Source organism: Cricetulus griseus, chromosome 6 (genome assembly GCF_003668045.3).
Source record: "Cricetulus griseus strain 17A/GY chromosome 6, alternate assembly CriGri-PICRH-1.0, whole genome shotgun sequence".
In the NCBI taxonomy this organism is placed as follows: Eukaryota; Metazoa; Chordata; class Mammalia; order Rodentia; family Cricetidae; genus Cricetulus; species Cricetulus griseus.
Window position 1 is genome coordinate 79163327 of NC_048599.1, and position 15076 is coordinate 79178402.

A 15076-nucleotide genomic window follows, 5' to 3' on the forward strand; every position below is an offset into this window, starting at 1 on the left:
CACGGGGTCTGCAGAAAAAGAAGGATTATTATTTTTCCAGTTATAGAGGTCTGATGCTGAGAATGGCCAATACTGAGGTTGGCCGTTCAGTCCAGTTCGGAGGGGCAAAGTGGTTGAATCTGGAACGGGCTGCTCCCTGCGACCTCTTAATCGATAAGCCATTGGTGAAGGGTCAGGGGCCGCTTCCGCCAAGGCGGCGGAGTCCGCTTCTGCCTCTGGTGGGGGCGGCGGTGGCGGATATGGCGGGGGGTCCTCAGTTAATAGATCAACCAACAGGTCTTCTCCCAGGGGGAGTACCTTAGGTGTCTTCTTTTCTTTAGCCTTAGTGTCTTTCACTGCGGTAGGGTAAAGGTTGGAATGGGAAGGGGGGTTGGGAGGAATAGGTGTCAAAGGAGTGGGAGGTGTAAGGGCCGAGGGAATGGGTCAGTCGGAGCGGTTAGAGGGGGGAAGGAGAGAGGGGCCCTTGGGATGTAAGAAAGGACGTACCCAGGGAGGGGGGTCCTGAACCAAACCTCCCAAGTGACGATATAAGCCACTTGATCGGGATGCCCGTGTGGTCCAGGATCCATAATCTTCTCTTTTACCTGGAATATAGTCTGGGGGTTAAAGGTACCATCTCGCGGCCAGCCTACGTCAAAGGTCGGCCATTCTGAAGAACAAAGAGTAATCCATTTGCGTTTACGCACATCAACAGATTGGTTATGAGCATATTCCTGTACATCTCTCCAGTGCGAAAGTGTTAGGGACAAAGGAGTGGTGACAGTTTGCCCCATAGTTTCTAGACTTAGGAGGACACAGATGATAGCTACAAGACAAAGACCGAATAACACAGAACAAACTTTCGCAGCGCGGTTTCGACAGAGAGTCGAAAGTAAGAATTGAGAGGGGGTCGAAGAAGGGGGCCCTTCTTCTTCGTCCCCAGTAAAGATTGCAATTCCCTCAAGCCGAGGGCCTTCTCCAAAGAGACTGGGAAAATGTCCAGTCATAGATCTAAGTTCAAAGTACAAATCCCTCACGCCGAGGGCTTCCCAAGTTCGAAGTACAAATCTCTCACGCCAAGGGCTTCAAACACTACCAGGACGTCTCCTGGAGCCGCGGTCGGGAGTCCGAACTCGTCAGTTCCTCCACGGATCCGCCAAATACAAATGTACACAGCTGTATAATACAAATGCAAGCGCAATTCACAAGACGGATTCAGACAGACAGGCAAAACGAGACCAGACAAGACAAAACAGCGGATCCGCACAACACTTACCTCCCAAACGTGGGTCGGTGGTCCCTGAGTGGGGGGTCTCTATCCCGGACGAGCCCCCAAATGAAAGACCCCCGAAGAGGTACTTTCGTAGAAGGAGACCCGCACCCAGGAATCAGCGAGACCACGAACTTGGATGCAAAACCGCAAGAGGCTTTATTGGAGATACGGGTACCCGGGCGACTTAGCTTCTGTGAGGCCAAGCGCGCCGAGCCAAGGGAAAGGGGTCCTTATATAGGGAAAAAGGCGCAAGCTAGAAGCAGGGATTCTATTGGATAATTCTAATGAGGCATTGTACAGAGCTATTCCCATTGGTCAATGTAAATGAGGCGCTATACAGGGTTATTCAAATGAGGCGAAGTACAGAGTTATTCAAATGAGGTGAAACACAGAGTCTTTCAAATGAGGCGAAATACAGAATCATTTCTATTGGATGGTTCAAATGAGACACAGAGCCATTCCAGATCAGCATATTCTCAAGGTCTGGTGTCTGGTACAACAGACTCAATTCCCCCCCTCCGTGTCCAGATGGCTGACCTTGGGGGCAGAGACTTTGGGACGGAGTGTTTCTCATCGGGCGGGGGCTCAGGGGCAGGGCTCCAGGCCGGCTCACTTGGTGTTCGTTCTCATGCCGGCCCATCTACTTTTTGTCTGTGGGATTTATCTTTCTCTTTTTCTCTGTATCTTTTATTTCCTTCTTATTCCATGTCTCACTGTGTGACTGATGACTGGCCCCTTCTTTCTTATTCCTTCATCTTTCCAGATTTCCCCTCCTATATATTCTCTCTGCCAGCCCCATCTATTATTACATCTTACCAGATATTGGATATCTTACCAGATATTCGCCTCTTTATTACACTAATCAGGTATTTTAGACAGGCAAAGTTACACAGCTTCAAAGAGTTAAGCAAATTCAAACCTCTTTGATTCTTTAAATAAATGTTCCACACCATAAACAAATGTAACAAATCTTAACATAATATTCTAGAACAATTGAGTTTATTTTTCACTTGATAAAATTATTTGTAAATCTAGTAATTATGTTTTATTCTAAGGTTACTAATAAATGCAAGAGCTTTTATATGGCAGTAACATAAAAGAAGCATATTTTTCTAACCAGTAAATAATATGAATTAGTGGTTTCAGTATACATTTTGAAGAATATACCCCCAACATTTTTATTTTATCTGAAGCTATAAATATTTTTTCTTAAAGAATGAAAACACTTAATGTGAAATAGTCCCCCCCCCAAGTTCCCATTGAGTACAAATGTGAGAGCTGTTATCTAACTTTGTTTGATCATTGATATAGCTCCTGCAAACTGCATTAATTAACTATGTTAGCATCTTTCATTGTATGATATTTTTACAATCCTTTGCAATACAATGACTGTGAATGGAAAAATATTAATAAATTTCTCATCTATTTAAAAATACTTAGGTTTGTATATTACTATTGTGTATGATTTGTGGGTATTTGTGGGTATGTGAGTGTTGCATGTGTACTCTACTCTGCCTGTTTGGAGGTGGGAAGACAATTTTGTGGAGTCAGTATATTGGGAAGTTACCAATATGGAGCCAGGTAGAAATAAAAGGGTATTTAATAGGGAAAAGCCTTACTTACAGAGTGGCCTAGCCAGCCGGCGTGGCAGCAGTCTGTACAGCAAGAAGCAAAGGAAAACTGAAAGTGATGTAGCTACCTGATCCTTTCACTCTACGTCACCCTGACCATTCCCTCAAAGGCATGGTCAGGCAGACCTGTAGCCAGCTCCTAAGCAGGCATGGCTACAGGTTCCCCTACAAGTCAGTGCTCTCCTACTTATACATGGGTTATAGGAATAGAACTCAAGTCATCAGGCTTGAGCAGCAAGTATTTTACATAAATCTCTCAGCCTTCAATACACTCTGGCCCTGGACACATGGGGAAGGGACAAGGCCCAGCACAGGAAGATTTGATGGACTTTGCAGAGCTCCCCCTAAGGGCCCTATCCTATCTGGGGAGTGGTAGGTGGATGGGGTTGGGGGTAGATTGCAGGTAGGGGAGGAGTGATGGGGGTGAGGGGAGGGAGAGGGAGAAGGGACTTACATGTGAAAAAAGCTTATTCCCTAACTTGAACTAATAAAAAAAAATTTAAAAAAATCTCTCAGCCCTCTTCAAATCCTGAAATTAGCCAGACAGCAATCTCTCCATTAAATTTCCATCACAATGCTTTTCAAATGTGTGGAATATCTTCAACCAGTTTCCACTATAATTCACCATTGGCCAAGGATGTATAGTATCAGAAAACAAATAATAAAATTAGAAATTAGCCAAAATACATACAAAGAAATATAATGAGAGCAAAAGGAAAATTCCATTGGAGAGTGAGAATTCCATAAAGGAGCATGTTATGTTTCTATTGTTGCAATTAAACACCATGAACAAAAAGCGAATTGAGGAGGAAAGACTTTATTCAGCTTATAATTCCATATCACCCTTCATCATCTAAGGAAGTCAGAACAGAAACTCAAATTCCTGGAGGCAGGAGCTGATGAAGAAATACTGCTTATGGTCTAACTCTGTAAAGCTTGCCCAGTCTGCTTTCTTATAGAACCTAGGACCATCAGCCCAGGGTTAGCACCAGCCACAATGGGCTGGCCCTTCTCTTATCATTCCCTAATTAAGCAAATGTTATTCTTATGGATCTTAAAAAGCCATTTTCTCAACTAAGGATCCCTTCATTCAGATAACTCTGACTTATTTCAAGCTTAAATAATACATGCCAGCACAGACCATATGAAGTTTTTTCCCAAGCTTATACAGCCCATAGGTACATGTCACTAATTGTGCTTTTTAATTAATTCCAGTAAATGAGCTCATTACACTCCCCAAACTGTCAAAATACAATTTGCAAACTTTAAAATGTGATTAAATATATGTCAAACCTTTGAAAATTAATGTTTGTTGAAGGACATTTTGGGGGAACATTAATTATAATCTACTTGTTTAGGTAATCTGAAATACATGTCCTGAATCAAAAGAAAACTCATTAATACACAAGGCTAGTAAATTATCATCTTTTGAGCTACAATTTTCTATTGGAAACAATTGTTTCTGTTTCAGTTATATCGGTGTCCAAGTTGACATGTGACTTCATTATTCTATATCTTTTTCTTGATCCAAAATTAAATAAAAACATCTATCCTCCTAAAATATAAGTGTGTGGTTTAAACAGTTGCTCAGTACAAAGGGCATGAGTTTCACTTTTTACCTTATTTCCAACATTTAAGTGATTTATAATTTTCAACTAATACATTCATATATATATATATATATATGTTATCTAAATCACTATATATACTCATTTAAAAAACTAGGAAGTTGAAAATTATATTTTTCTAAAAATTTGGATCTTATATGGGTCATATTGCAGAGCTGATTTAATGATATTTTCATCTCAGAACTAATAGAAACATTAAACTCAGATAAGCTAAATTAAGTTAATATTGTAAGACACCAACAACAATGCATGAACATTTTAAAGAGTTGAATAATATGGTGAACACTGACTATTTAAGGAGAAATCTTAAATCTGAGAGCAATAAAAATATGCCCAATTTCTATCAACTACTTGTTTGATGTGAGGATGCAAAATATATTCAAACTACAATTTTAAAGATTTTTTAATCAAAGATACAAAGGCATGACTAATTAAAACCTAATATAGTTATAAAAAGAAATTATAATTTATTGGTCTAGCTTGCTCATGTTTTGTATAAGTGCAGGCAATAAGTGATAGTTTTGTTAACACTCTTGACACTTGGTATAGTCTTGTGGTTAAAAGGAGTCATGGTGAGGAATTATTTCAATGAAAGAAACCTTTAGTAATTCTTGTGAGGGATTTTTTTTATTTGGCATAGTTGAGGAGGGAAGAACAACTCTGAATGTTGGGATTCTCCAAAGACGAAATACAAAACAGATGAAGGGAGTATGCACTGACATAAATGCATCATCATCATCATCATCATCATCATCATCATCATTATTATTATTTGGTTTTGAGACAGAGTTACTTTATGTGTACTGGCTGTTCTGAAACTTGTTCGACAGATCATGCTGGTCTTGAACTCATAGAGATTCACCTGTCTCTGCCTCACAAGTTCTGAGATAAAAGACATGTGGCCCCACCACCAGGCTATGAATGACTCATTTCATCTCTCTCTCTTATTTAACTTTTCAAAATTTTATCTATTTTACATCCCAGCTGCAGTTTTACTTCTCTCCTTTCCTCCCAGTCCTCCATCCCAACCCCACTCTGTTCTCAACCTTCAATTCACTCCATCTCCCTTTCTGTTCAGGGAAGAAGCTGTCTCCCATGGATCTCAAAAAATATGGCATATCAAGTTGCAACAAGACTAAGCACATCCCCACGTATTAATGCTGGGCAAAGTGACTCACTAAGAGGACTAAAGTCCCAAAAGCTAGTAAAAGAGTCAAAGACAGCCCATGCTCCAGCTCTTAGGAGTTATACATGAAGACATAGCTACTCAACTGTAACATATATGCAGAGTGCCTAGGTCAGTCCCATGCAGGCTCCCTGGTTGTCAGTTCAGATTCTCTGAGCCACTCTGAGTCCATGTTTGTTGTTACTATGTGTTTGCTTTTGATTTTCTTGACTTGTCAGGCTCCTACAATCCTTCCTGTCTTCTGCAGGATTCCCTAAGCTCCACCAAATGTTTGGCTGTGGCTTTGTATCTGTTCCTATCAGTTGCTGGATAATCCCTCTGTGATGACACTTGGGCTAGGCACTAATCTATGTGTATAACATAATAACATTAGTCATCATTATATTGACAAGTCCTGTTTGTTTCTATCCTAGGTCTCTGGGTCATCCAGTCTGTGGGTCCTGGTGTTCCAGTCAGTGTCTCGATAAGCTTACTTCCCTGGTATGGGTTTTAGGCTAGACCAGTCATTGGTTGGCTACTCCTTCAATCTCTAGACCAGCCTTACTTCTGCACATCCCAAAGACTGGACAGAATGTAGGTCTAAGGTTAATTATGTTGCTGGCTTGTTTTCCCACTCTCTCCACTTGAAATATCTGGTCACAGGAGATGGCCAGTTCAGCCTGTGTATCAGCTAGTATTTGGACTCTTCCCTAGGGTAATTCTTGTTGATTCCTCAGAGATTCCTTTGTACCAGGTTTTTACCTGACCCTGAAATGCCCCTTCCCTTTTCCATGAGTTTCTTTCAGTAACCCTCACCCTCTTTCCCTCCACCACACCTGATTACTCATGTTACTATCCCCACACCATAGCAGTCCACTTGTGAAATCTCTTCTATTTCCCCTTCCCAGGGAGATCCAGGTTGCCCCTCTTGAAACCTCCTTGTTACCTAGTCTTTCTGCTTCTGTGGATTATAGAATAGTTGTCCTTTATTTTACAGATAATAACCACTAATGTGTGAATATATACCATGTTTGTTTTTCTGGGACTGGGTTACCTTACTCAGGATGATTATTTTTCTAGTTCCACCCATTTGCCTTCAAATTTCAGGATGTCACTGTTTTTTTTTCTACCACCGTACTCTCTTGCAAGCATGGACTACAACCATTAGTTGTGAGATGAATAAACCTTTTTTCCCTGAAGATGCTTTTGTCAGTGTATAAATTTTTAGTTATTTACTTTTATTGAAAATAGATTATTCTTTTGTACAATACTTGCTGACTACAGCTTCCCTTCCCTTCACTCCTGCTAGTTACCCTACTGCCCCCTTCACTCTGCTTTCCCCCAGATCCATTCCCCTTCTGTTTCCTTTTCAGAAAATAATAGGCCTCCAAGAGACTGTTGTCCAAACAGAACAAATCAAGTTAAAACAATACAAGTCACAAGCCCTCCTATTGATGCTGGACAAGGCAACCCACTAGGAGAGAAAGAATCTAGTGGGATGATGGGGGATGATGGAGGCACAAGCTTGTAATCCCAGCACTCAAGGAGGCAGTAGATGACAGATTTCTGATATGCAAGGAATTCTGATAATACAAGAGGCCTACAGAAGCAATGATGGTTTTAGAATTTTCTTCACAGGATGGAAGTGATTAGAATAGTTTCACATACTAAACCCTTGTACATGTTTACTGCTCTCTCTTCATGCCACAGCATGTCATGTGTGTTCAGAATGCTGCAGAGGAATCTGTGGAAGATGTAGTCCCTTGTTTTTCAACAGAAGGAATTCACACTCTTAGTGTTATTCTTATAACAAAGAAGTAAACACAAATATTTATTAGTAGTGTATCTTTTTTTTCTAGAGTGTATGAGACCATGCACTTGATTTCCAGCACTTAAAATGAATATATAAATAAATGGTTTTTTATATGAATGTGCACCATACTCATGCCATTCTGGCAAGTAGAGGGCATAAGGATGTCATTAACTATGGTACAGACAATTTTGGGCTACCATATATGTCCTGTTAATGAAATGTTCGTGTGTCCTTTTCAAAAGCAGCAAGTCATTTTAAACTTTGAGCCATCTCTCCAACCCCAAACTTCCTGATTCTTCAGTTTCCTGCTTCTAGTACTGCCTGAGTTTTAATGAGATTTGCTACAGTATGGAATGTTTCAATTTTAAGGCAATAGCTAGACAAATTGAAGAATTACAAATGAAATGAAATATATTCCGTTAAGATGTAGTTCTTTTAAAAGTGACTGAAAAATAAAATATCAATATTAATTTTATTTCTTATACCATTCAACTATACTTCTCTCCAAATGTAAATTAATTAAAAGTTAGTAGTCTTAAAGCATAAAACTATATAAGCAATCTACAAAATGATGAAACATTACAAGGGAAAATAAGATATTTTGACTAATGTGTTTAAGTAAGCAATAAAAGAGTTTCGAGACCTAGAAAAATTACAAAAATATTCACATAAAAATCTAATTAAATTATAAAAATAACATTTTTTTCATGAGACAAATGTACAAATAGAGTTTAATAGCAATAATAATGAAATATGTAGTAGGTATATATCTTGAAGAATCATTTAGCTTTAAAACTAATTCTATATATAACATATGTTAAATAAATATTAACCAGTGCTAATTTTTAAAAGAGCATTGAATTATGCTAAATACCTGGGAACTACCTTGGGAATCTTTGCTAAGATAATAAAAATATGTTCATATTCTGTACCTGAACCACAGTCCATTGTGAGGAAAAAACATAGAGCAGTGACGTCGTGAAGAGAAATTTATTAAATAATCACTAAAAGAGCCGGGCATTGGTGGTGCACGACTTTAATCCCAGCACTCGGGAGGCAGAGGCAGGTGGATCTCTGTGAGTTCAAGGCCAGCCTGGTCTCCAGAGCGAGTGCCAGGATATGCTCCAAAGCTACACAGAGTAAACCTGTCTCGAAAAACCAATAATAATAATAATAATAATAATAATAATAATAATAATAATAATCACTAACAGAGGAAAATGTGCATCTATCAAGAAGTGAGGAATGTTTGTTGATCTTTTACCTTCTTTATATACTATATGCTATATCAATTTTGTATTTCTTTACTAATCTTAATTGATTTAAATATGTTCCAGTAATCAGCTTGGTAATATTATTACGGGTATTTTCAAATTCTTATCTGCCTGTCCCTGGAATGTCACTCCTACTTTCTCCTGACTCACTAGTACTCCCAGCTAAATTAAATGAATTCAGGACAGACAAGACTTAATGCATAAGAAAAACACACAAGCAATCACCGAGAACATGAAGCACACTGAAGCATGAGGGTCAACAAGGACCAAGGGGGCATTTTAAGGAAAATGCTCACTGAGTGAACAAAGGTACCATTGTGACATCTACTATTTTCTAGTGTCTCTGAACAGAGAGTTTTTCTATGGAGAACTTTTCTGTGCAGGTGATTGGCAAGTCTCCTCTGAAGAGAAGGGAAAGTGATGAGTCTTTGTTCTTTAGAACAAAGTCTTCCAGTAGATAATTCATAGTAATTCAGGTAGATACATGTTCACCAAGGGCCAGAGATATTATACAGATTCCATTCTACTGATCAAAAACCATCTATCAGAGCAGAGTGATAACTGAAGAAAGAAAATAGAAGTCTGTAAAAGCAACCAAGATTTTTGTGCAGAAAATAGCCTTCTCTTAATGGACTTCAGTAAAGTTGTTGTGTCTCCACTGTGGGGGAGGGGAGACATTTGTGATGTTTCCTCTCTCCTTCAAATTAGAATGTTAACAGGGGCATTGGAGGTAGGATCTGAAGCCTATTGTTCTGGAGGGTCCTTTCTGATAACCTTCAAGCATGCTAATTTCTTTGTGTGGGGTTCAGATGTATATAGGGAAGTGTGTGTGTGTGTGTGTGTGTGTGTGTGTGTGTGTGTGTGTGTGTGTACATAGGTCATAGAACAACCTCCATTGCCACTCCTCTCTTATTGGCCAGAGACAAGCAAAGTAGATTGGGCTAGCTGGCCTGTGAGATGCTAGAATCTGTGTGTTTCTGCCTCCTATACACTACTAACACAAGGTAGCCACACCCAACTTTATTATCTCCTGGTTTCTAGGGATTGAATTTAGATAATTATCCTTGCAAGGCAAACCTTTTTACTAACAGAACAATCACTCCAGTTCAAACTTGCAATTTCTAACCAGCAACCTAACAAGAACAGTGAAGTCAAAGTACATAGACTTTTTGGAATGTGTTTCATAATATTGCAATCATCTTCTTGGTAATGACTTTCTATTTCCTCTTGAGTGTAAGTATGTTAGCCTTTTCTATGAATTACTTTACTTCCTCAAAGTCATTTAATTTGTTGACATGTAGTCTTATTAATTTCCTCAGGATATATAACAGATGGTTACAAATTTGAAGTCTTGAAATAACAGACATCCATTCTCTCACAGTTCTTTAGGGCAGATATCTAAAATCAATATATCAACAGGGCAACAATCACCCTAGAGTCTCTCAGGAAGATTTGTGATTTACTTGTAATTTCTATTGGCTGCTGGCACTTCATGACTTATGGCAGGCTAAGTATTTTCTTCAATCCTCTTCTCATGTCCATCTATTTTCTAGGTCTTCAATATTATTGTTTTTTTTTAATTAAGATTATTTTCTCTTATTTCAAACTATTTTATTTAATGATGATTTCTTTCAAATATGATTTTCAGGAGTCATCATGCTGGTCAGTATATGTGGCGAGGGCCCTAGTGATAACATCAGGGACAGTTTTTTTGTTTTTTTTTTCCATTTTTGGAATTGTAGGTCTTATCTTATTGTTTGTAAGTGGGAAAATTGTCAGTTTTCTCTGGTTTCAGGAAGCAAATTTGGGGTTTGTTAATTTTCTTTATTATACTTATTTATTGCATAAATTTCTTAATATATTTGATTTATTCTCCTAAATTTATATTTCATTTACTGTTTTCAGTCTCAATCTTAAAACATAAGTTGATATTTTTTCTAATAACAGCATTGACAGCTATGAATACCTACTAGCAATATCCTATGATTTCTTCTGTGTGGTCATGTTGTAGGAAAGTTGTTAAGAGAGAAGAGTGAGAGAAACCAGTGGCAGAGATGCAGACTGGAAGCTAAGACAATTGGAAATCTCCAGAAGTATGTGGATCAAGGTAGAACATGTGCTAGCAAAGCCCCTACTATGGCAGTGACCCTCAATGGGAGGAATCAAACTTTTAGTCCTTTGCATAACACTTGGTCATGCACTCACTGTTAAAGTATTCTCTAAGATCTGGTCAGTTTCCACTCCTCAAGCTGTCCCTTTCTTTAAAAAGCCTTTCCGAGCAAATGGATATGAGATGATATGGAAGGGTTGCTCAGGGAAAGGGAGATGATGCAGTTATAATATAATCTCAAAAATAAATAACAAGTGAAAAATGCCTCTGTTTCTGTCAGTAACATATCTCTGTATAATTCCTTCTTCAAGGACAAAAGAATATGTAAATCCTAGCCAGTACCCTCTGGATTCTAATATTCATATATAACTGTAACTTTATCTTTCTTTACTTCAAAATATTTTATGACGTTGCTTGTAATCTTGCTTTGACCTCTTGGAGTATTTAAGAGTTTAGTGTTTTATTTTTTCATATGTTTATGAAATTCTTAAAATTCTTTTATTGTTGCTTTCTAATTCTTCTTAATTTTGGTCAAGAGACATGGTCTGCATAATTTGAAAACTTTTAAATATACTAATATTTTATCATATCATGAGCAAATGGTCTATTGGGGAAAATAATACTTGTGTTGTGGATAGCAATATAGATTCTGCAGTTGCCAGGCAGAGATCCAACAGATGATTTGTTAGGTTTATTTATATTCTAACTCTAGTCAAATCTAATTTTTCCTTATTTATGCTATGCTTAGTTATATTCATTGCTGAAAATAGTATATTGGAGCTTTAATTACTATTGAAATATAAACTTTATGACTTGTGGAGTCTGTCTTCAAATGTATATGTACTTCAATGGTCACAAATTCCTTAGGAATTGATGGATTTTTCCTTAGGAAAGCCATTTTTAACTCTTACTTATATTTCTAATGTTAAAGTCTACTTGATTTTCATACAGCTATTCTAACTCTCCATTAGAATGACACAGTCATCCTACTTCTTTGTCCTCATCCTGTGTAACTCTTTGAAGGTAAAATTTACTTCCATAGAATTAGATCCTGTTTATACATAATGTAGTAGTCCCTAAATTTTGATAGGACTGTTTTTCTTACTTTTGATGGAGTTTCTGATATCATTGAATTTATGTATGTCATTTTACTTTTTATGTTGTATATGTTTAAGAACTTGTAATTTATTGTTCCTGTGCTACTGGTGTTATGTTCAGGAAACAGTCTCCTGTACCAATTAATTCAAGGGTATTTCCCACTTTATCTTCTAGTAGGTTCAGTGTGGCTGGGTTTAGGTTGAGGTCTTTGATCCATTTTGACTTAAGTTTTGTGCAGGGTGAAAGGCTTGGGTCTATCTGTAGTCTTCTACATGTTTGCATCCAGTTATACCAGCATCATTTGCTGAATATGTTCTCTTTGTTCCAGTGTATATATTTGGATTGTTTGTCAAAAATCAGGTGTTCTTAGGTGTGTGGGTTAATTTCAGGGTTTTCAACTCTATTCCATTGGTCTACCTGTCTATTTTTGTGCCAATACCAAGCTGTTTTCAGGACTATAGCTCTGTAATAGAGCTTAAAGTTAGGGATGGTGATGCCTCCAGAAGTTCCTCTATTGTACAGGGTTGTTTTGGCTATCCTGGGTCTTTTGTTTCTCCATATAAAGTTGAGAATTGTTCTTTCAAGGTCAGTGAAGAAATGTGTTGGGATTTTGATGGGGATTGCATTGAATCTGTAGATTGCTTTTGGCAAGATTGCCATTTTTACTATGTTGATCCTGCCTATCCAAGAGCATGGGAGATCTTTTCATTTTCGGGTACCTTTTTAATTTCTTTCTTTAGAGACTCAAAATTCTTATGGAACAGGTCTTTCACTTTTTTGGTTAGTGTTACTCTAAGGTATTTTATGTTGTTTGTGGTAATTGTGAAGGGTGATGCTTCTCTGATTTCTTTCTCCACCAATGTGTCATCCATATATAGTAGGGCTAAAGATTTTTTTGAGCTAATCTTATATCCTCCCACTATGCTGAAGGTGTTTATCAGCTGTAGGAGTTCCCTGGTTGAGTTTTTCGGGTTACTTATGTAGACTATCATATCATCTGCAAATAGTGAGATTTTGACTTCTTCCTTTCCAATTTGTATTCCCTTGATCTCCTTTTGTTTTCTTGTTGCTCTAGCTAGAACTTCAAGGACAATATTGAAGAGGTGTGGAGGTAGTGGACAGCCTTATCTTGTACCTGATTTTAGAGGAATTGCATTGAGTTTCTCTCCATTTAATTTGATGGTGGCTGATGGCTTTCTGTATATTGCTTTTATTATGTTGAGTTATGTTCCTGTTATCACTGATTTCTCCAGGACCTTTATCATGAAGGGATGTTGGATTTTGTCAACAGTTTTTTCGGAATCTAGTGAGATGATCATGTGTTTTTTTTTCCTCAGTCTAATTATATGGTGGATTACATTGATGGATTTTTGTATGTTGAACCATCCTTGCATCCCTGGGATGAAGCCTACTTGATTGGGATGGATGATTTCTCTGATGTGTTCTTGGATTGGATTTTCCAATATTTTATTGAGAATTTTTGTGTCAATGTTCATGAGGGATATTGGTCTGTAGTTCTCTTTCTTAGTTGTGTCTTTCTGTGGCTTGGGAATCAAGGTTATTGTGGCCTCATAAAAATAGTTTGGTAATGACCCTTCTGCTTCTATTATGTGGAATACTTTTGAGGAGAATTGGTATTAGCTATACATTTAATTTCTGGTAGAATTCTGCACTGAAGCCATCTGGCCCTAGGCTTTTTTTGGTTGGGAGACTTCTGATGACTGCTTCAATTTCATTAGAGGTAATAGGTCTATTTAAGTTGCTTATCTGTTCTTGATTTAATTTTGGAAAGTGAAATCTGTCCAGAAAATTGTCCATTTCCTTTAGATTTTCAAATTTTGAGGAATATAGGTTTTCAAAGTATGACCTGATGATTCTCTGGATTTCCTCTCTGTCTGTTGTTATGTCTACCTTTTCATTCCTGATTTTATTAATTTGCATGTTCACTCTTTGTTGTTTGGTAAGTTTGGATAAAGGTTTGTCTATCTTGTTGATTTTCTGAAGAACCAACTTTTTGTTATATTGATTTTTGTATTGTTCTCCTAGTTTCCATTTTATTGATTTCAGCCCTCAATTTGATTATTTCCTGGCATCTGCTCCTCAAGTGTGTATTGGCTTCTTTGTTTTCTAAAGCTTTCAGTTGTGCTGTTAATATCTCTAGTGTGATTATTCTCCTGTTTCTTCATGTGGTCATTTAGCGCTATGAACTTTCCTCTTAGCACTGCTTTAGAGTTTCCCATAGGTTTGGATATGTTGTGTTCGCATTCTCATTGAATTCTAGGAAATCTTTAATTTCTTTTTTTATTTCTTCCTGCACCCATGAATTGTGCAATTGGGTGTTACTTAATTTCCATGAGTTTGTAGGTTTTCTGTAGTTCTTGTTGTTGTTGAATTCTAATTTTAAAGCATGGTGGTCTGATAAGAGACTGGGGGTTATTTCAATTTTTTTGTACTTGTTGAGGTTTGTTATGTTGCCAAGAATGTGGTCAATTTTAGACAAGGTTCCATGTGGTGCTGAGAAGAGGTAAATTGTTTTGTATTTTGGGTGGAATGTTCTATAGATATCTGTTAAGTCCAATTTCTCCATAACTTCTATTAGTTCTTTTGTTTCTTTGTTAAGTTTCTGTCTGGTCTTCCTGTCCAGTGGTGAGAGTGGGGTGTTGAAATCTCTCACTATAAGTGTGTGTGGTTTAATGTGTGATTTGAGTTTTAGTAAAGTTTCTTTTACAAACGTGGATGCCTTTGTATTGGGGGAATAAATGTTCAGAATGGAGACTTTATCCTGATGGATTTTTTCCTGTGATGAGTAGGAAATGACCTTCTTCATCTCTTTTGACTGATTTTAGTTTAAAGTCCAATTTGTTGGATATTAGGATTGTTACCCCCGTTTGTTTCTTGGGTCCATTTGATTGAAAGATCTTTCCCCAACCTTTAATTCTTAGGTACTGTCTGTCTTTGAGGTTTAGGTGAGTTTCTTCTATGCAGCAGAAGGAAGGATTATGTCTTCTTATCCATTCTGCTAATCTGTGTCTTTTTATAGGGGAGTTAAGACCATTAATGTTGATGGATAGTAATGACCATTGATTATTTTTCATTCTTGTTTGT

The 15076-nt window shown here is 37.6% G+C and overlaps 1 pseudogene; it reads right to left on the reverse strand.

The window, feature by feature from the left end:
* Nucleotides 1–1012: 1012 nt before the first annotated feature.
* Nucleotides 1013–15076, reverse strand: part of LOC113830729 — a 36834-nt pseudogene continuing 22770 nt past the window's right edge.